Source organism: Ailuropoda melanoleuca, chromosome X, assembly GCF_002007445.2.
Source record: "Ailuropoda melanoleuca isolate Jingjing chromosome X, ASM200744v2, whole genome shotgun sequence".
Classification (NCBI taxonomy): Eukaryota; Metazoa; Chordata; class Mammalia; order Carnivora; family Ursidae; genus Ailuropoda; species Ailuropoda melanoleuca.
The window spans coordinates 55,808,565-55,830,052 of record NC_048238.1 but is presented as its reverse complement, the minus strand read 5'-3'; the positions used below and the strand labels follow the sequence as shown (position 1 = coordinate 55,830,052).

Sequence of the window (21,488 nt, the reverse complement as noted above, 5' to 3'; positions counted from 1 at the left end):
TAAATTGAATGGAATTCTGTCACTGAACAGGAAGAAACAGAAAAAATATTTCAAGGCACATAAATGTTGAAGATGTATCATTTTATGATAAAAAGCAAATATTTGGTAAGGTTATACTTTTCTAAAAATAGGCATGTATACGTAAAATTTATACAATGAAATAGAATGCTCTCAAATTAAGCTTTGTTCATATCTATGTGTTACATGGAATTCTGGTTATTTTTTTAATCTCCTTATCATGGTTTATTATTTATGTGCAACAATATACTGGTTCTTGTATAACAATATTTTTTAAAGCCTGAACAAAACAGTAAGGAGAACCAAATAGTTTTAGTCAATTAAATGATCACAGGCCCAATGTAATTAAAGATACACATTGGAGGCATTCATTTGGGCACTGTATCATGGGACTCTATATTAGAGCAACTTCAATGAAAGCCATTTGGTAACATTTCATTCAAAGCTCTGAAATACACAGGCACTTAAGTGCCACTTAATCTCATGAAATCTTTGTCCCATAATTAATTTTGGCTGTCAGCACAGATTTAAATACAAGGATGTTCTATTCACCACCACTTATTTAAAATGACAATTTGAATCACACTGAATACTCAACAATAATAGAAACGGTTGAGAAAGTAGGATTTGTTCATGAGAATTTAAGGTATTACAAACATTGCAAATGATGTCCTAGAAGATTATTTGAAAATGTGGAAAATTGCAAAATGTAGTTTTTAAACATTTGGTTTTGAAATAATTACCAATTCACAGGAAGTTGCAAAGGTAGTACAGAGAGATTCTGTGTACTCTTTACCCAATACTTTCCCATGATTACTGCTATATAGTACAATATCAAAACCAGGAAACTGACAATGATATAATGCATGTGTATAGTTCTATGTCATTTTACACATGTAAACACCACCACATAAGATATATAACTATTCCATCCCAACAAATGTGTTCTTCTTGCGTTTGTAATCACACCCACAGTTGACCCCACACACGCTCCTGCCATCCCTTACCCCTAACAGCCACTGATTTGTTTTCCATCTCTATAATTTTGTCATTTCAAGATTGTTACATAAATGGAATCATATAGCATGTAACTTTTTCAGATGGACTTTTTAACTTAGAATAGTAACCTTGAGATCTATCCAAGTTGGTGCGTGTATCAATAGTCTGTCCCTTTTTACTGCTGTGTAGTATTCCATGGTGTGACTACACCACAGTTTGTTTAATCATTTACCTATTAGGGTACATTTGGGTTGTTTCCAGGATTTCACTATTACAAATAAAACTGATATGAAAAAACTGCAGAAAATTCCCTTAATTTTTAATTTTCTGGGAGTTGTTTTTATCATGAATGGCTTTTGAATTTTGTCAAATGCTTTTTTTCTGCATTTGATCATATGATTTTTTCTCTTTATCCTGTTAATATGGTGGATTACAGGGGCGCCTGAGTGGCTCAGTCAGTTCAGTGTCTGCCTTCAGCTCAGGGTCCTGGGGTGGAGCCTCACATCAGGCTCCCTGCTCAGAGGGAGTCTGCTTCTCCCTCTTCCTCTGCCCTTCCCTCCCCCAAATCATGCTCTCTCTCTCATGTACTCTCTAATAAAATCTTCTAAAAATATGTATTACATTGATTGATTTTCAGATATTGAACCAGCCTTACATATATGGGATAAACTCCACTTAGTCATGGCATATAATTTTTGTGTGTGTACATATATTGCTCAATTCTATTTGCTAATATATTGTTAAGAATTTTTGCATCTATATTCATAAGTGATATTGGTATGTGATATTCTCTTTTTACAGTTAGTATATTTGGGATTTGGGGTCATGGCAAAACTGACTTTGTTAGAAAGAACTGGGAAGTTGTCCCTCATATTTTCTGGAAGAGATTGTGTAAAATTGGTATTAATTCCTATTCAAATATTTGGAAAAATTCTCCAGTGGTGCCATTTAGGCTTGGAGGGTTTTTTGGGGGGGGGGAGGGGGGATATTTTTAACAACAAATTCAACTACTTTAATACTGATAGGGCTATTCAAAGTACCTACCTTTTATTGGGTGAGTTGTAGTAGTTTCTGCTTTTTGCTTTTCCCTAAGTTGTAGAATTTGTGTATGTAGATTTGTTCATAGTGTTCCCTTGTTACCTTTTGACATCTGCAGGGTGTGTAGTGATATTCATTATTCCATTCCTGAGATAAGTAATTTGTGTTTCCTATCTTTTTTTATTCATTAGTCTTGCTAGAACTTTATTAAATTTATTCATTTTCTCAAAGAAACAACTTTTTAAGTTAGGTTTTATCCTTACTGATTTTCTCTTTTCTCTTGGATTCTTTTGAAGCATGTTTTTAACTTCTAGATGTTTACATTTCCTTTTTTCTTTCTGTTGTTGATATCTACTTTGCTTTTCTGTGTTTAGAAAAAACACTGTGTATTATTTCAATATAGAACATTTGTTGAGGTTTTTTATATAGCCCAGGAAATGGTCTATTTCATTATATGTTTTGTGGGCACTTGAAAAAGTGGAATCTGTTCTTGTTGGGTAGAGTGTTGTATAAATGTCAACTGCATCCTATTGACTGACAGTGTTGTTGAGTTTTTCTATATCCTTGGTGAATTTCTGCCTAATCATTTTATGAATCACTTAGAGGTGTCTTGCAGCTATCAACTGTAATTGGAGCTGTGTCTATTTCTCCTTTTAGTTCTATCAGTTTTTGCTTCATACATTTTGCAGTTATTGTTTGATACATACACACTAAGACTTATGTCTTCCAGGTTAATATACTCTTTTATTTTGTGATTCTCTTCTCTGTCCTTGAAAATTTTCCTTGTTCTGAATCTGCTTTATCTGATATTGATATAGCCACTCCTGCTTTTTTTTTTTTTTTTAAGATTTTTGTTTATTTATTTGACAGAGAGAGAGACAGCCAGCGAGAGAGGGAACACAAGCAGGGGGAGTGGGAGAGGAAGAAGCAGGCTCCCAGCGGAGGAGCCTGACGTGGGGCTCGATCCCAGAATGCCAGGGTCACGCCCTGAGCCGAAGGCAGACGCTTAACAACTGAGACACCCAGGCGCCCCCCTGCTTTTTCTTGATTGATCGTGTTGCATATCTTTTCCCATCCTATTTCTTTCAGCATACCTGTATTATTATATTTGAAGTGAGACTTTATAAATAGCATATAGTTGAGCAATGAGTTTATTTTTTATTTTTTAAAGATTTTATTTATTTGAGAGCAAGAGAGAGCATGAGAGAGAGACAGAGAGCGTGCGAGAGCAGGGGGTAGGGGCAGAGGGAGAGGGAGAAGCAGACCCCCCCACTGAGCACAGAGCCTGATGCGGCATTTGATCCCAGGACCCTGGGATCATGACCTGGGCCAAAAGGTAGACACTGAACCGACTTAGCCACCCAGGAGCCCTGGGCAATGATTTTTAATCCACTCTACCAATCTCTTTTAGATGGTATACACAAACCATTTACATTTAATATAATTTTTGATATATAAGATATAAATGTGCCTTTTTATTTTTTGTTTTCTGTTTTTTCTCATTTTTTTAATATTTCCATTTTCTTTATCTTACCTTCCTGCGGGTTTCTTAAACATTTTTTCAAATTCCATTTTGATTTCTCTATACTGTCTTTCAGTTTACCTCATTGTACAGTTTTCTTAGTGGTCTCTAGGTATTATAGTACATATACATACATAACGTAACAAAGTCTACTAGTATCAAATTTTTTACCAGTTTAAATGAAGTGTAGAAAACTTACCTCCTTCTATATCCTTTTACTCCCCATTTGTATATATTTTTTGTAAGTATTTCCACTATCTACATTGAAAACTACATCAGACAATGTTATAATGTTTGCTTTATCTCAAACATAATTTAGAAAACTCAAGAGGAGAGGAAAGTCTATTATATTTACCCATATGTATTTTTCAATCCATTGTACACAGCCTGCTTTGATGGGGAGGGAGATGAGACTGCAGGGTTTTTTTTTTCTTCTTTTTCTGTGTTGGGCTAGAGTAGAGTGACTACTGTCTAAAAGTTGTCTGTCTTGAGAAGTTGCCATTTTCCTCATACTTTGACTAGAGAGAGTAAGCTTTTTTTGGACTTTTTATGGTTTTTCTCACTGGAATTTCTAGGTTTCTGGCATAAAAAATACGGATGTGTACTGAAAAAAACAAACACAGGGACCTCACCACTAGGTTGTTCCTCAGGTACTGAGGTCTCTCACATGTCTGCCTTATTTTCTGACTTCACAGGATCTTTTGATGATAATGTGTAATGTCCAGGGTTTTAAGCTAAACTTAGGGGAAGAAATAGGGAAACATAAGTATATTCCATCTTCCCAAGAGCAGAAATCTCTGTACAATATAACTGTAAGAACTGTGAGTGAATAAATGACTAAAGAAAAAGACAATGATGGTAAATCTAAAAAGCTTGTGGAGGATGACTCTATTTCTCTTTGAATGTTATACATATCATAAATTATTTATACATATGTGTATGTATACATACATACATACACATAAATAGAAGGACTTAGATACACATTTTAATAGTTTTTTCTTACGGTTCTATGATTGCAGCTGCTTTTATTTTTCTTCAGTTTAATTATATTTTCTTCTTTTTTGCTTATTTTTACTCACTGATTTTAATCCATGAACTGTAGTATTTGTGAAATGAAAATGTAAACAAGAAAAAAATTTTATGTATTACATACATCACTGCATTGAATAAATATAACAAGTGGTATAATAATGTAGGAATTAGTGTGAAGAAATGGGTATTTTCCTCCTCGCCTATATGAATAAAAATCTGTCCCATAATATATGGAGGATGATTTACATTAACGTTTAAAATGTTTGTGACATTAATATTCCATGAGCATCAAATACCACTTGTAGAAACATTTGGGGATTTTTTTGTATTTTTTAATTTTTATGTTATGTTAGTCACCATACAGTACTTCATTAGTTTTTGATGTAGTGTTCCATGATTCATTGTTTGTGTGTAACACCCAGTGCTCCATGAAATATGTGCCCTCCTGAATACCCATCACTGGGCTATTGTAATGTGATTTCTTAGCACACTGTCTCACAGCAATTATTAGAATTAGAATTAATACTGAGTTACCATGTGTAAGTATTACATTTGAGGTATAACAAGATATCCAAGTGGAAATATTCAGTAGCCAGGTGGATATGTGAGCTTGGGATCTAGAGTCCTACAGTGGATATCTGTCAAATGTTGCGCCCATGCCTTGGCCTGTAGAGACACAACGGATTTATGCTGTCATGCTCACATTTTTAGGTTGGTGATTGAGAAGAACTTGATATTGGTCAGGTTTATGAATCCTCTGATGTTTGCCTACTTAGGTTTTTCTTCATGTTTCTCAAACATTCTTTTGCTTCTTCTTTATGATCGAGGAACTAACATCTCTGTGGCATGGCAAGAGCCTTTTAAATTTTCATAGTCCTCCTCCATTACAGATCTAACCCAACCCAAAACACCCAAGCTATCACTTTGAGTGGTATGCCCAAGTTTTTTGACACGTAAATTGGCACAGAATGTTCCAGGAAGTGATATTCCAATGTTTTGTTAACAACTCACTAACACTGTTTACTTCCTCCTTAATTCAATGAGACTATTTGGTATATAAGGGACGGAATTATTACAAAGAATAAGTTCATCAGTCTAGAGGAGTAGGTGCTTTTGAAGAACTGTTATCCAATGACACACAAATGCAATCATTTACAGACAACTGCTGTCAATACTTGGGTGTAACATACTGCAGTATACTTTTCTTTTTGCAAATACACAAGTTAATTCCCCTCCACTTCCTCTGTCTCTTTCTCCTCCTTCTTTTACATTTCAACCATGAGAGGAGTGCCTGGTGACTCAGTCGGCTCAGCGTCTGCCTTCAGCTCAGGTCCTGATCTCAGGCTCCTGGGACTGAGCCCCAGGTCCAGCTCCCTGCTTAGCAGGGAGTCTGCTTGTCTCTCTCCCTCTGCCCCTCCCCCCACTCATTCTCTCTCTCCCTCTCTCTCAAATAAATAAAAGCTTTAAAAAAAATTTCGATGACGAGATTATATAAACTGAGTCTGGTATATCCATACAATGTAATAGTAATCATAAATAAAATGAAAAAAAAATACGAATATACACAACATATATAAAACTCAAAAACTTTTTGCTGAGTGAAAAAAGACAAAGACAAAAGAGGATATACTGTAGGATACTATTTATATAATGATCTAGAAATAGCAAAACTGATCTATAGAAACTAATATATAGAAACAAAGACTAGAGTTTGACTGTGAGGGATAGGGGAAGGAAATGGATTGGGAAGAGACATGGGGTGAGGATAATGATCTGTATACTGATAGAGATTTGGGTTATACAGGTGTATGCAAATGTCGAAACTTAGTGAATGGTACAGTTAGGATTTGTGCATTTTGCTTTATGTAAAGTACTTCAACAGGAAAAAAAAAAGAAACCATAAACAAATGTTGAACTCTAGTTAATCATTTGGGTGCCGAATTATCTAGGGTTGGAAAATACTGTTGCATACAGCTTACTTTAATAGGCATCTAAAAAAATAACAGGAATTGCTAGATAGATAATGGATGGACACAGAGATATGTATGCAATTAAGGAAGGATAGAAAACTGTTTATATTGTAGTTTCTAGGTGGTGTTACATGGATTTTCACTGTACAACTTGGTTGACTTTTTTGGATGTTTGATGGGCTTTATAACAAAATATTAGAAAAAACTGAATCATTCTAAGCATTTGTACCCTACTTTAATCCTCATCAGTAAAACTTTAATATAACTCTATATCATTTTATATGCTACTATCTTTTCAATGGAGCCATGTACTTGCACTTTATAGGTGTTCTATCATTTCTGCTTTGTGGGTAAATATACAAAAATAAAGTTGCTTTTAGATTATGAATGAACTGGGCTCTGAACCAAGGACTTTATGACAGTTGTTTGAAGAGAGACTGGGACAGACTGGTATGCCAGGTAGGTAAACCTAAGGTAGAGTAGGGAATGGACTTTGAATATCAATGTAGCTTATAGAACTGGAACTCTGGATCTGTTCTGTCAGTGGCTTGTGGGATCCTCATAAAACTCTGCTGACCAGGAGTGAGCCTAGAATTCTTCCTGGCCTTTGATTCCCAACAGGGTCACATGCTAGGTATGAAGGCTAAACTCAGCACTGGGTTATGAATTTCAAAACACTTTGGAACTTTGGAAACTCAAAGTATTTGACTATTAAGGAGTAAATATTAATAGGACTATTCTTGGGAATTGTAAAGCACTTCACTGATTAGTGGTTGCACGTGAACTGGGCTCAAGGCTTCATATGTCCAAACAAGGACTGGAGGTAGGCTAGGATCTCCAGATCTCAAAGCACTTTGTTGGTCAAGGATTGAGAGTCAGTGTCCTTGACTAAGGATATTGTCCCGAATAGCAGGGTCTATTTTCCCTATAGCATGGTCCTATAGCACACTCCTCCCGATTTGATCTCTTTTCGAAATACCCACATTTTCATTGGAAGGTACTGGCAAGAAAATATGAGAGAGGGGTAGCAAACCCTGGCAGAGAGAAACAGAACAACTTCCTAATGAAGTCTCCTTTTGGGTGAACAGTGGCTGTATCAAATTGTACCTGATCACACTCCTGAGTGCCCAAAGACAAAACATAAATTTTATGAAATATAGTAAAAAGCAAATATTCTTTGTAGTTCCACCCTGACAATTGTTTAGAGGCAGCTATAATGCAATGGGAATCTGGAGGTCCTTTTGTTTGATGTGGATATTCAAACTCATCAAGGACTGGGGACAGGGTAAGTCATTAGTTTAAGTTCAGGAATCACTTTGAGTTCTCTATGAAAAAAAAAAGAGTTCTCTATGAGTCAGTGAGACTAAGATGTCTAGGGATTTGGGAGTGGTACTGGGCTTTATTGATAATTGGTTGTGACTAGAATAGGCCCTGGCCACAGGGAGAAGAGCCTCCCCTGCCCATGTATTTTGCAACTCAGAACATCTTTCTAATGAGGCCTTGGGGTTAAACAGGATTAGAGGCCTGAGATATTTCATGCATCCTGAATAATGGTTACTTTGGAATCTAAACTTGGGGATCCAAAGGTCATTCCAGTTTAGAGGACTAAGGCAAATGGATTACACTCACTTGGATCTCAATTCAAAATTTTAATTTCTAATTCCTTGAAAATGTGCCTTATATGCTCATCCATACTGTTTTTTTAATTGGGACATCCAGTTACTTTTTGTCTGTTAGTTTTTAATGCAGCAGTAGAGAAGAAATTAAGACTAAAAAGAGAGTATTATGCAAATGAAGTTGAAAATTTAGATTAAAAAATAATTATCTAGGAAAATTCAAATCACCAAATTGAATGCATGAGAGTTAAAAATTCTTAGTATATAAATAGCCAGGGAAGATTTTGAGGGAACTGCCATTGAGCTACCCATTCTCCCTTTCCACTCTCTCCAGTGTTTAGCATTTTCCACAATGGACTCTATCTCTGTCTTTCACCTCTGCTAGACACTTAGCTTCCGCAGAGAAAAGAGAAGGGTGTGAGTAGTGATGGAGTGGCCAGCTGCTAATTTGACTCATTACCTTTCTCCTCTACACTGCTATAGGTGAGTAATGCAAAGCCTCACTGACCAAAGGCAGCTCTTTGGGTCTACCTTAGCCTGAAGGCTGTTTGAACTGAATGATAAGAAATCCAGAGGAATCTTGCAAAAGTAGTTTTAGGAGTAGAAATTCAAAGAAATTCGAAGAAGCTTTTGTAATCTGCTACTTCCTGCATGGTCCCTTCCCTTTGCTACTAAGTAAGGTTGATTACCGCCAGTCTCACACCACAATAATTACAGCTTTTTCTGTGCACAGTCTTGTGCTTTTTAAATAAACTTACTAAGTTGCACTGTAAATGTCTCAAGAATTCTCTCTTGACCTTTGTTCTTGAGGACCCAGCATGACACCCTTCTAAGCTATTTGGCTTCTGGTTGCTACGGTAATGCAGACAAAAGCTCTGCTCTCCCAGTGAAAATGAGTGGGAGCTTGTGAATGTAGAAAGGGTATTGAAAGAGGAGGAATTTCTTGTAGGTGAGAATCACCTGATACTCTTATGGTCTTTGGTGATTAATAGCCTAATGCCACCCTTACCGCCCCCACCTTCACCAAGCAGCACCAGCGGCACCACCACCACAAGGCTGACAAGCCAGACTGTGAACAGGGGGCGTTAAACCACATTACACAGGTTTTTCGTTACTGTCATTTCCTAGAAAAATCCACTGGATTAGGAAGTCTTCACTTGCCCACATTCCAAGGTGTTCTCATTGTGCCCTATCTTGTAGACCTCTGTCTAGTGGAACTGATGGGCAGTGAGATCTACAAGTACATACTTTCAGCCCTCACCGACTGAGCTGCTGACTTCTCTCCAGCTAAGACCTACCCTATTTTCCTTCCTGTTGGTCTCTCTCCTCCATCCAAAATTCTGGACTCTATAATTAGCTTAGGTGTCTAATGACTCAGTCATGGCTTAACTGGCCTTAGCTTCTGATTGTTACTGTGATGCAGCCAGAAGTTCTGCTCAGTAAGTTAAAATAAGAGGGAAACTGATATGGAAGGAGGACAGCAGAGGGAGAGGGCCAAGATTGAAGAATACTGTAATTACACTAATTTATAACCTTTTGTCATTAAAGCCCATAGGTACAGGCCCCAGGGGCCCAAGGAAGAGGGAGCTGAAGGCTTATCAGGGATGATAAAGAATCAAACACAAGAGAAAGAGCTCTTTACTAGAGACATTTCCCAGAAGCAATCCAAAGGCTAAGACAACACTCCATATGCTTAAGGTAAGGGTTTTGGAAAGTCAGACACAGGCAGATCAGAGGCCCCAGTTCTTATTTGCAGTCTTCAATTGTCAGAAATGGATGTTCAGGTGGGAAACTGAGGTTCAAAAGTGGGAAGGGACTGGAACTAAACCACATGATAGGTAGTGATGAAACTGTTACTGGAGTTCAGGGCTCTTGACTATCATTTCAGAGCCCTCTCTATAACTCTTATTAACCTCCACTTGGAGACCAAGGTGGTCAGACCCCTCATTTTACAAACAAAGAGATGAAGCCCAGAGAGGGGAAGCAATCAGGGCCACACAGTCCCCTCTGAGGTGAGAACACAGCTCTCCTGGCTTTTAATGTAGAGCAGGTAAATGGTGAGTGCTTTAAAAATTAGCATGGAGGGGCGCCTGGGTGGCTCAGTCCTTAAGCGTCTGCCTTTGGCTCAGGGCCTGATCCCAGGGTCCTGGGATCGAGCCCCACATGGGGCTCCCTGCTCCACTGGGAGCCTGCTTCTTCCTCTCCCACTCCGCCCGCTTGTATTCCCTCTCTCGCTGGCTGTCTCTCTCTGTCAAATAAATAAATAAAATATTTTAAAAAAAGAATTAGCACAGGGACAGTGAGAACAGGTAAGATAACACTTTACAGAAAATTCTACAAGGTTTGTGAGCCAGAAGGTGAAACACTGTTACCTAAGTGACGTGAAGGGATTGTAGCCATTAACAGAGGGAGGGAAAAAAAGGAACAAAGGAAGAAAGGAGAGAAACAAATATCTCCTCAAGATTTTCTTTGGAAATAATCCCTCTCTTGAGCAGTAGCTGGAAATGATATGCAGAGATAACCTAGGGGAGCATGACATTAATTTGCAGGTGTACAAGAGACCCCATTAGTATACAGATGAGGAAACTAGGGTACCCACAATGAGGAAGTAACATCCTCAAAATCAGACTCTGGGTTGCTGGCAAAGCTGTGACCACATGATGCAAAAAATAGGGACTAAGAGAGGAGTGACTGACACCCTGGCTATTACTTCCCTCCTTAAGGAAAGCCCCTTTCCCTCCCTAACACTCCTCTCCTGCTCCAGTGACAGCCTCTTTTTAAAAATCTTTCAGGTTCCAGGCCTTATCCCCCTGGCAGGCAGCCCTGCTCCTTTTGAACACAGAGAAGAGCCAAAATTAAAAATGCAGTTCTGGGGGCGCCTGGGTGGCACAGCGGTTAAGCGTCTGCCTTCGGCTCAGGGCATGATCCCAGTGTTGTGGGATCGAGCCCCACATCAGGCTCCTCTGCTATGAGCCTGCTTCTTCCTCTCCCACTCCCCCTGCTTGTGTTCCCTCTCTCGCTGGCTGTCTCTATCTCTGTCAAATAAATAAATAAAATCTTAAAAAAAAATCTTCAAAAAAAAATAAAAAAATAAAAATGCAGTTCTGTATACCTCATGAGGCATGCAAACGAGGACCAGACAGATCTAGGAGCAACAGACAGACAGGAGTGGGCACAGGGTTGGGCAGGGAAGATCCGCTGGACCATGGACAGGAGCTGCCTCCCCCTCATTCTCTTTAGCACAGTGGAATAATTTACTTTTCTCGACCACAAAATAATCGCCCAGTTTGGTCCTTCCTTTGGAATGGTAAGTATGTACTGTTTCTGTATCCAGAGGACTTTCAAGTCTTGGAGTTCCAGGGATCCAGCTCCATTCCTGGACTTACTGTGGGCATGGAAAGGAGAATGTACTTGTCAGATTCAATACCTGTATGGCTGCTTAACCAGTACACATTTCAACTGATCAAATTCAAGTGGGATAGGAAGGAAAAGAGAAGTATTTCTGAAGAGTTATTATCAATAATTACAATGTGATATCAATACTGTAAACATTATATTTATCTTGCTGTTTGTGTGTTAGTTGGAGCCTGTGTGAGTGTTAGTGTAACTTTTACTGAGGAGTCTCAACAGAATGCAGTATTAATGGGGGAAAACTTCACCTATAGTATATCAAATCTCCACCGTACTGTCCCTTTAAAATGCTTGCACAAATTTCATAAATTTCCTCTCTTTGAGGTTTTATTTTTATTTTTAAAAAAGATTTTATTTATTTATTTGACAGAGAGTGAGAGAGCACAAGCAGGGTGAGCAGCAGAGGGAGAGGGAGAAGCAGGCTCCCTGCTTGGGCAAAGAGCCCGATGCGGGGCTCGATTCCAGGTCCCTGGGATCATGACCTGAGCCAAAGGCAGACTGAGCCACCCATGCACCCCTGACTGAGCCACCCATGCACCCCTGGGGTGACTGAGCCACCCATGCACCCCTGGGGTTTTAAAATATAGTCCAGAACTACAGAACGAAATGGATGAAAAAGTCATGTGAACTGTCCCACAGATAACAATTATGAAATCTGGTAAAGAGTATAAGAAAACAAATATTTAAAGGTATGGAAAGCATCAAAAAGCAGGCAGAAGCCAAAGAGAGTTTATTCTCGAAAAACAACGATGGAGAAAGAGTAAGAGTTAAGAATTTATGGCTTTCTTATTGTAGAGTGCTCCCCAACCTCCACAACTACTGTGGAGGGAAATGACAGACAGCCTTACACCCAAGTGGGAAGATAAGATAGAATAGAGTTTAGGTCTGAAAGAGGAGCTGAAAATTTAAGAAGAGGTGAGACCTGGAAGCTAGAGAACCACAGAAGGCATAAGACTGAAATATGAGTATAAACTCTACTTAAATCCCTGGGTGACCAATAAATATGGGAATTGGTCTACTACAGATGGTCAAACAGATGCATCCTCCATTTCTGGACCTAGCTTCCGGGATCCAAAGGCATAGGCTGTAAGTAAAAAGTGTCATCACATCCATGGGGCTATAGATTTCCCAGGTGCCTGTGGATGGGTCTTGTGGCCCCTGTGTAGTAGAAGACTTCACTACACAGACACACAATGAGCTTCCCTAACTGTTGGAGAATGCCAACTAACCCATTCTCCCAAATCCCTGTCTTCGGGACACACATCTCCCAGGTATCCAGGGACGAGAGATCAAAGCTCAAACTATGGACTAGAAACAATGTTTTTAAGGACAATGGGGAAATCTTCATTGTTTCCCAATATACCCTAACTCTCTCTCAGTGCCACAGCCTTCCCTACAACACTATCCTCATTGGCTATTTATTCACTGCTCTCTTGATATGGATATCATTCTGGTGTCTCTAAGTCTTAGTTATTCAGCAGGCAAGAGAACCAGAAGAAGAAAGGGTCACCATCACCTGGGATACAGCCTTAGTCTGAGGAGCCTAGCCCATCTAAGTGAAACCTGTACTTGTATTTCTCCAAGAAGAGTATTTTCATTGAGTGAAATTGCCAGTATCAAAAATAAAGGAATCACAGTGTGGCAGTTATGTGTAAACCTCCTTCAGAGGCTGCTACCCTTCCCAATGTCCAGCCTATACATAGCTGCCTTTAATACAGTATCCCATCCTGCTCCAGTCCCTTGATGAAGTAAAGACACAGCCAAGTAAAGAGGAAGAAAGACCTGTGGGGAGTGAGTCCTATTCAGCACACAACATTCAATGGTTTTCTGTAAGCTAGTCCTGCCCTCAAATCTACAAAGACATTAAAAAATTTAGAAGTGAGGGGTCACAGGGATTTACACATTCTCTTTCCTTCACAGTATTTTTTCTTTTGAAATGATTTTTAAAAATATTGTTTTCTTCAAGTTTTTATTTATATTCCAGTAAACATACAGTATAATATTAGTTTCAGGTATAGAATTTAGTGATTCATCACTTACATACAACACCCAGTGCTCATCACTGCAAGTGCCCTCACCCACTTAACTCACAGTATTCTCTTAATTCTCTCCTCCTAACCCTTCCCTAAAAATTTCCAATCATTCCCACAATCTTCTAATGTAGAAACATGCACTGAGAAATTAAGACTGGTAAACTAGGAGCCAGGACACCAAAATGCTACTCCCAGTATACTTTTAACCAGTTGCCTGACCTTGGGGAGGTCACCTCATGTTCCTGGAACTAATTTTTATTGCAGGTTAAAAAAGAAAGTTTGAGGTATATGAACTCAAGGCTTCCTTACATTTCTGGACTACTATAAATCTGTTCCAATCAAGGAACATGTACTTTCAACTAAGGAGCTTAAGGCCTTTTGCTAGGCACAATGGAAAATACAGAAATAATATGATATGTCTTCCTTCTCTAGGACCTCAAAGTTCATGGAATTCATTTCTCCATATCTATTTCAAATTATTGTTAAATTAAGGAAGCCCAGTTGGTTCTTACATATTAACATTATATACAAGCTCCTAATCAAATGACATTGCTCATACCACAAATAAATGTTTTGGTATTTGCATTAGTTATCTCTGGCTTTGTAACAAAGTGCCACAAAATGTAGTGGCTCAAAGCAATAAACATTTATTATCTCACAGTTTCTATGGGCCAGGAATTCAGGAGCAGTTTAGTTGCTGGGTGATTCTAATGCAAAGTCTTTCATGAGATTGCCTTCAGGATGTTGGCCAGAGTTGTAGTCATCTGAAGGTTTGACTGGAGTAGACAATACAACTCTAAGATGATTTATCCACATGGCTGCTAGCAGGAGGTCTCAGCATCATGCCATGTGACCTCCTCATAGGCTACTTGAGTATCCTCTTGATATGGCATATGGTTTTGCCCAAAGTAAGTCATCTAAGTGAGAGACCAATGAAAATAGATTCCTCTATGCCTTTTATGACCTGCTCTTGGAAGTGACACAATAGAACTTCTGCTTCTTTCTATCCATTGTAGGCTAGTCACCCATTCTAGCTACACTCAGAAGGGAGAATTAGACTGTACTTTTTGAAGAGACTGCCAAAGAATCAATGGACATATGTACAGTAATGACTGTATTTCCTTTTGGCTTATATGGACCATGGTATATTCAAAGGAACATGTTAAGGAAACATTTTATCTCCTTGTGTTAATTTTTTTTGTCTTTCAGATTATATCTTACCCTTCCTATCTCTACAATGACAGCAGGAATATATTACTGGGCTTACTCGATATTATTATACTGGTGGAAGGGGATCATGTTGGCTTCCTCCTGGTCCCTGGATCATGAATAGACAGCTTTACCCAGTTAATGTTGATGCAGGTGCATTCCCTTGCATCCTGGTGGCTCCACTGTAATGTATGTGGCTGATAACCCTATGGACATAACTTTCAGGGCTCTATCTGAAACTGGTGAATATTCCTATTGATCAAGCCCCACCATGGCTTCACTGCAATGAGCAACTTCTGACACTATCACTGACTCTAGCCCTTCACACTGTGATAGTTTTACTATTAACTCAGGCTATCCTTGAGTCTACCCATAGTCCATTCATCTTCCTTCTCTTCCTCTAGCTTTGCATGAATATTTTACAGATGTTTCCAATTCTTTAGAAATAAATTCCTCTACATGCCAAAGTACACATCCAGGTATACAGTGTCTATGGAAAATTTGACCTGTCTCCCTGAGACCCCTCTTATCTACCTATCGTCTTGGGTATATACCACATGAAAGAACTGCCATTATCAAGATACAAGCCAGTTCCACCTTAACTAAAAGATTTGTTGTGCCCTTTGCAGTCTGTCCCTCCTTATGTACCTAGTCCCATTCGCTGATCTGTTGTCACTATAGGTTGGATGGAAATCTCTAGAATTTTATATAAATGGAAGCATATAGTATCATTCATGTGCTCTTGTTTCATTCACTCAGCATAATAATTTTGAATATCAACCATGTTACTGAATGCATTAGTATTTCATTCTATTTTATTGCTGAGCTTTATTCTATTTTACAGACGTCTATGTTTTGTTTTTCTCACAATTCATGTTTCCCATTTTGGGGTCACTGAATCAAGCCATTATGAATATTGGTGTATGTGTCTTTGCATGGACTCACGTTTTCATTTCTCTTGGGAAATACCTAGGGGCAGAATGAATGGGTCATATGATGGTAAGTATAATTTCCACTATTTATAAATCTTGCAACCAGCTATCAAAAGTGGTTTTATGGTTTTATGCTCCAGCTAGCAGTCTATGAGAATTTTAATGGCTTCATAACCTCACCAAGAATTGGTATGGTAAACATTTGTTAACTTTAGTTTATGTATGTTAATAATGGTGCTAGAGGGATACTTTACATTTTAAACAGTTCAATTCAATGAGTTTTCCTTCAGTACTTAGGATTTGTTGTCCTAAGACATCCTGGTCTAGGCAGAAGTCACAGAGATATTCTCCTATGTTTTCTTTTAGAAGAATTATTATGTTTCTAGCCTTAACATTTAGTTTCATTTTGAATTATTTTTGCATATGAAATGACATAAGGTTTCTTTCTTTTTTATTTTCGTCAGTTGGTTCTAACAGTCTTTGTAGAAAGAAATTCAATTTCTCATTGAATTCCCTGGCACCTTGGTCTAAAATGAACTGACCATAACATGTGGTTCTATTTCTGCAGTCTCTTTTTTGTCCCACTGAGAATTGTTCTAACTTTATACCAATATCACTGTCTGGATTACTACACCTTGATTACCCTAGGAAAGAATGGAGGCAAGGAGAGAGCCAATATATCATTGTCGTGGCCCATACCTCTTATAAGAAAAATGCAGGCAATGGAATGTGAGCATATATAATCTAGTGCAGTAGAATTAGAGATGCATTCCTCTGTGTCTCTGTGTATCCCATAAAACCATTTGTAACCCACACAGTCCCTCAGCCTGTCAGATGACTAGTTTGTACTCCAAATCCAAAAATATTTGACTGTGAAATCAAAGGGAAGTGAAATCCAGAGCTCATTTTCTGTTTGGTTGTATCCCAGTCAACCTTTATCTGGGTACACCGAAATTTGAATTTCATGTAACTGTGATGTGTCATGAAATATTATTCTTTTGATCTGTTTTAAGCATTTAAAAATGAAAAAAAAATCTTAGCTCCCAGGGTGTACAAAAACAGATGGTGTGCCAGTTTTGGCCCATGGGTTGTAGGTTGGTAACCCTTGATCAGAGTTGTCTGTGCATAGTCCAATAGCACATTGTCTAGCTTTCTATAGAAACACTAATAGGGCTCCACTGTAACATGACAGTGGACCACAGCTGAAAGAGTTGGAAGACACAGACTCTGACAAGGAGTCCTTAAAGTAGTCTAAACACAGCAGGGGATACAAAAAACAAGGACAAAAGAGGAAACTGAAGCCTCTGGTGCCTACAGTTATGGCAAACATTGAATGCAGACCAACTCCTAGCCAGATTAATATAAAACTTCACGCTAGTGGATTATTTACATCAGATACTATTACTCAATTACATCATGTCTGGCTTTCAGGAAAAGATTACAAAGCATGTCAAAAGGTACTCAAAATCAGTCTGAAGAGATAAAGCAAGCTTCAAAACTCAGACATAGATATAACACAGATTTCAGAATTATCAGACAGGGACTGTAAAATAACTATGATTACAAGAGAAACGAAAGATAAAATGAACTTATGGGACTTTATCAGGATAAAAAGCTTCTGCACAGCCAAGGAAACAGTCAGAAAAACTAAGGAGACAGCCCACGGAATGGGAGAATATATTTACAAAGGATACTACAGATAAAGGACTGGTATCCAAGATCTACAAAGAACTTCTCAAACTCAGTACACGAGAAACAAATCAACAAATCAAAAAATGGGCTGAAGATATGAACAGACACTTTTCCAATGAAGACATACAAATGGCTAACAGACACATGAAAAAATGTTCAAAATCATTAGCCATCAGGGAAATTCAAATCAAAACCACACTGAGATACCACCTTACGCCAGTTAGAATGGCAAAGATAGACAAGGCAAGAAACAACAATTGTTGGAGAGGATGTGGAGAAAGGGGATCCCTCCTACATTGTTGGTGGGAATGCAAGTTGGTACAGCCACTCTGGAAAACAGTGTGGAGGTCCCTTAAAAAGTTAAAAATTGAACTACCCTATGACCCAGCCATTGCACTACTGGGTGTTTACCCCAAAGATACAGACGTAGTAAAGAGAAGGGCCATATGCACCCCAATGTTCATAGCTGCATTGTCCACAATAGCCAAATCATGGAAGGAGCCGAGATGCCCTTCAACAGATGACTGGATTAAGAAGCTGTGGTCCATATATACAATGGAATATTACTCAGCTATCAGAAAGAACGAATTCTCAACATTTGCTGCAACATGGACGGCACTGGAGGAGATAATGCTAAGTGAAATAAGTCAAGCAGAGAAAGACAATTATCATATGATTTCTCTCATCTATGGAACATAAGAACTAGGATGATCGGTAGGGGAAGAAAGGGATAAAGAAAGGGGGGGTAATCAGAAGGGGGAATGACACGAGAGACTATGGACTATGAGAAGCAAACTGAAGACTTCAGAGGGGAGGGGGTGGGGGAATGGGATAGGCTGGTGATGGGTATTAAGGAGGGCATGTATTACATGGTGCACTGGGTGTTATACGCAACTAATGAAGCATCAAAGTTTGCATCGGAATCCGGGGATGTACTGTATGGTGACTAACATAATATAATAATAAAATAATTAAAATAAAATAAAATAACTATGATTACAAACATAACACCATAGAAATTCATCAATCACAAAGAAAGAGAGCAAGAGAAGACGAAAGGAACAGCGACCTACAAAAACAACCAGAAAACAAATAATAAAATGGCAATAAGTACATATCTATCAATAATTCCTCTAAATATACATGGCCTAAATGCTCCAACCAAAAGAAATTGGATGATGGAATGGATAAAAAAAAAAGAAGACCCACCTACATGCTACCTCAGACCTAAAGACACATACAGACTGAAAGCGAAGGGATGGAAAAACATTTACCATGCAAATGGAAACAAACAAAAAGCTAAAATGGAAACACTTGAACAAAATAGACTTTAAAACAAACACTGTAACAAGAAACAAAAAAAAGGGCATTACATAATGATAAAGGGTCAATCCAACAGGAGGATATAACAGCTGTAAATACCTACACACCCATTGGAGCACCTAAATACATAAAGCAAATATTAATGGTCATAAAGAGAAATGAATGATAATACAATGGTAGTACGGGACTTTAACAACCCCCTTACATCAATGAATGGATCATCCAGGCAGAAAATCAATAAGCAAACAGTGGCTTTGAATGACACCGTAGACCAGATGGACATAACGGATATAGAACCATCTATCCCAAAACAACAGAATACACATTCTTTTCGAACATTCTCCATAATAGATCCCATGTTAGACTACAAAACAAGCTTCAACAAATTTAAGAAGATTGAAATCATACCATGCATCTTTTGCAATCACAGTGGTATGAAACTAGAAATCAATCATAAGAAAAAAAACTGTAAAAAACCCACAAACCACATGATACTAAACAACCAATGGGTCAATGAAGAAATCAAAGAAGAAGTAAAAGAAATACATGGAGACAAATGAAAATGAAAAACCAATGGTCAAATCTTTGGGACCCAATGAAAGCAATTCTAAGAGGGAAATATACAGCAATGCAGGCCTACCTCAAGAAATAAAGTAACTGATTAATGTCTTAAGGGCTCTCATGCAAAAAATAGATGACATGAAAGAACTCATGGGTAATGTAAGCAGAGATATAGAACTCTAATACAAATCAAAAGCAATTCTAGAAACTTTAAAAAAGACCCTGTAAATGGCGCCTGGGTGACTCAGTCAGTTATGTGTCTGACTCTTAATTTCAGCTCAGGTCATGATCTCAGAGTCATGGATCAAGCCACATGTCAGGCTTCATGCTGGGAGTGGAGCCTGCTTAAGATTCTCTCTCCCTCTGCCCCTCCCCTGCCTCATATGAGTACGCTTTCTCTCTCTAAAAAAATAAAATTAACAGGGTGTCTGGGTGGCTCAGTCAGTTAAGTGTCTGCCTTCAGCTCAGGTCATGATCCCAGGTTCCTGGGATCGAGACCTGCGTCAGGCTCCCTGCTCAACGGGGAATCTGCTTCTCCCTCTCCCTCTGTGTGCTCTTTCTCACTCTCTCAAATAAATAAATAAAATCTTAAAAAAATAAAATTAAAATAAAAAATAAAAAGTAGACGCTTTAGGAGAAATGAAGAGTGCTTTTGATGGGATCATCTGTAGACTAGACACAGCCAAGAAAAGAATCAGTGAGCTTGAAGAGAAGTCAATAGAAACTTCCCAAACTAAAAGGCAAAGAGAAAAAAAAAATGAAAGAATAAAACAAACAAGAGACCAGAATGTAGGGGCGCCTGGGTGGCACGTCGGTTAAGCGTCTGCCTTCAGCTCAGGGCGTGATCCCGGCGGCATGGGATCGAGCCCCACATCAGGCTCCTCCGCTGTGAGCCTGCTTCTTCCTCTCCCAATCCCCCTGCTTGTGTTCCCTCTCTTGCTGGCTGTCTCTGTCAAATAAATAAATAAAATATTTAAAAAAAAAAAAAGAGACCAGAATGTATTGTGGGATAATATTGAAAGTCATAATATATGCATAATTTGAATACCACAAGAAGAATGAACAGAGCAGAAGAAATATTTGAATAATGGCAGCATATTATCCAAAATCAATGACAAAAAGCAAACCAGAGACTCAGAGAACAGTAAGTGGGAAAAATAAACACCTATGCATATCATATTTGAATTACAGAAAACTCAAGGGAAAGAGAAAAATCTTAAAAGAATAGAGGGGAAAAAATCACCTTCCACATAAGATAAAAAGGATGAGAATTACAAAGGAACCTGTCAGTAAACATACAAACAAGAGGACAGTAGAGTAAAAAATTTAATGTTTTAAAAGGAATAAAAAAAGCCCTAGAATTCTAGGTCTAGGAAAATTAACCTTCAGAAGTGGGTAAAAATGAAAGCTTTTCCAGACAAATAAAAATGAAGAAATCCATTATCAGCAGACATGTTCTGGAACAAGCATTAAAGAAAATCTTTAGAAGAAAAATGATACTGGTCAGAAACTTGAATCTACATAAAGACAGGAACAGTGTTTAAAAGGGAATTAAAAAGTCATGAATAGATTTTCTTTTTCTTTTTCATACTTGACAGAAAAAATAACCATGTGTTTGAAGCAATAATAGTAGCACTGTATTAGTGGTTATAACAAAGGGATAAGTAAAATGCATGACAACAATGTTACAAGTAACTAGACGGAGGGATTCTGCCATCATATTCCTGTACTACACATGAAGTATATATTATTTAATGGTGATTTTCATTATTCCAATAAGTACATAATAAACTCTAGGATGAGGGCTAATTTTTAAAAAATGCATTAATGGTATGCCAAGAGGTAATAAAATGGAATTAAATAAAATGCCTAGTTAAAACTAGAGAAGTCAGAAAAAGAGTAAATGTACAGTTACAAATATAGTATATATTACTCCAACTATATCAATAACACATAACACACTTGAAAGAGATTAAAAGAGATTGTCGAAGTGTACAAATAAGTCCAAACTATATGTAGTCTACAAAATCTAACAATTAAAAAGACCTAGAAAGTTTAAAAGCAAAGAATGGAGATGAGACAGAACAGGGACTGGACTCAGGTCCCCTCAACCTTGACCATAAAATCCA

At 38.1% G+C, this 21,488-nt stretch overlaps 1 long non-coding RNA gene across 2 annotated transcripts in view; it reads left to right on the top strand.

Annotated features, from left to right (window-relative positions):
* LOC109491225 overlaps positions 1-21,488 on the top strand; it is a 34,218-nt gene that overhangs the window by 9,983 nt on the left and 2,747 nt on the right. The window contains exon 3 of one of the 2 annotated variants that reach the window (XR_002144572.2): positions 9,747-9,896. The exons of the other annotated variant lie outside the window; for it this stretch is intronic. This is a non-coding gene — a long non-coding RNA (uncharacterized LOC109491225). The remainder of the gene's footprint in view (positions 1-9,746; positions 9,897-21,488) is intronic. 2 annotated transcript variants of the gene reach the window in all.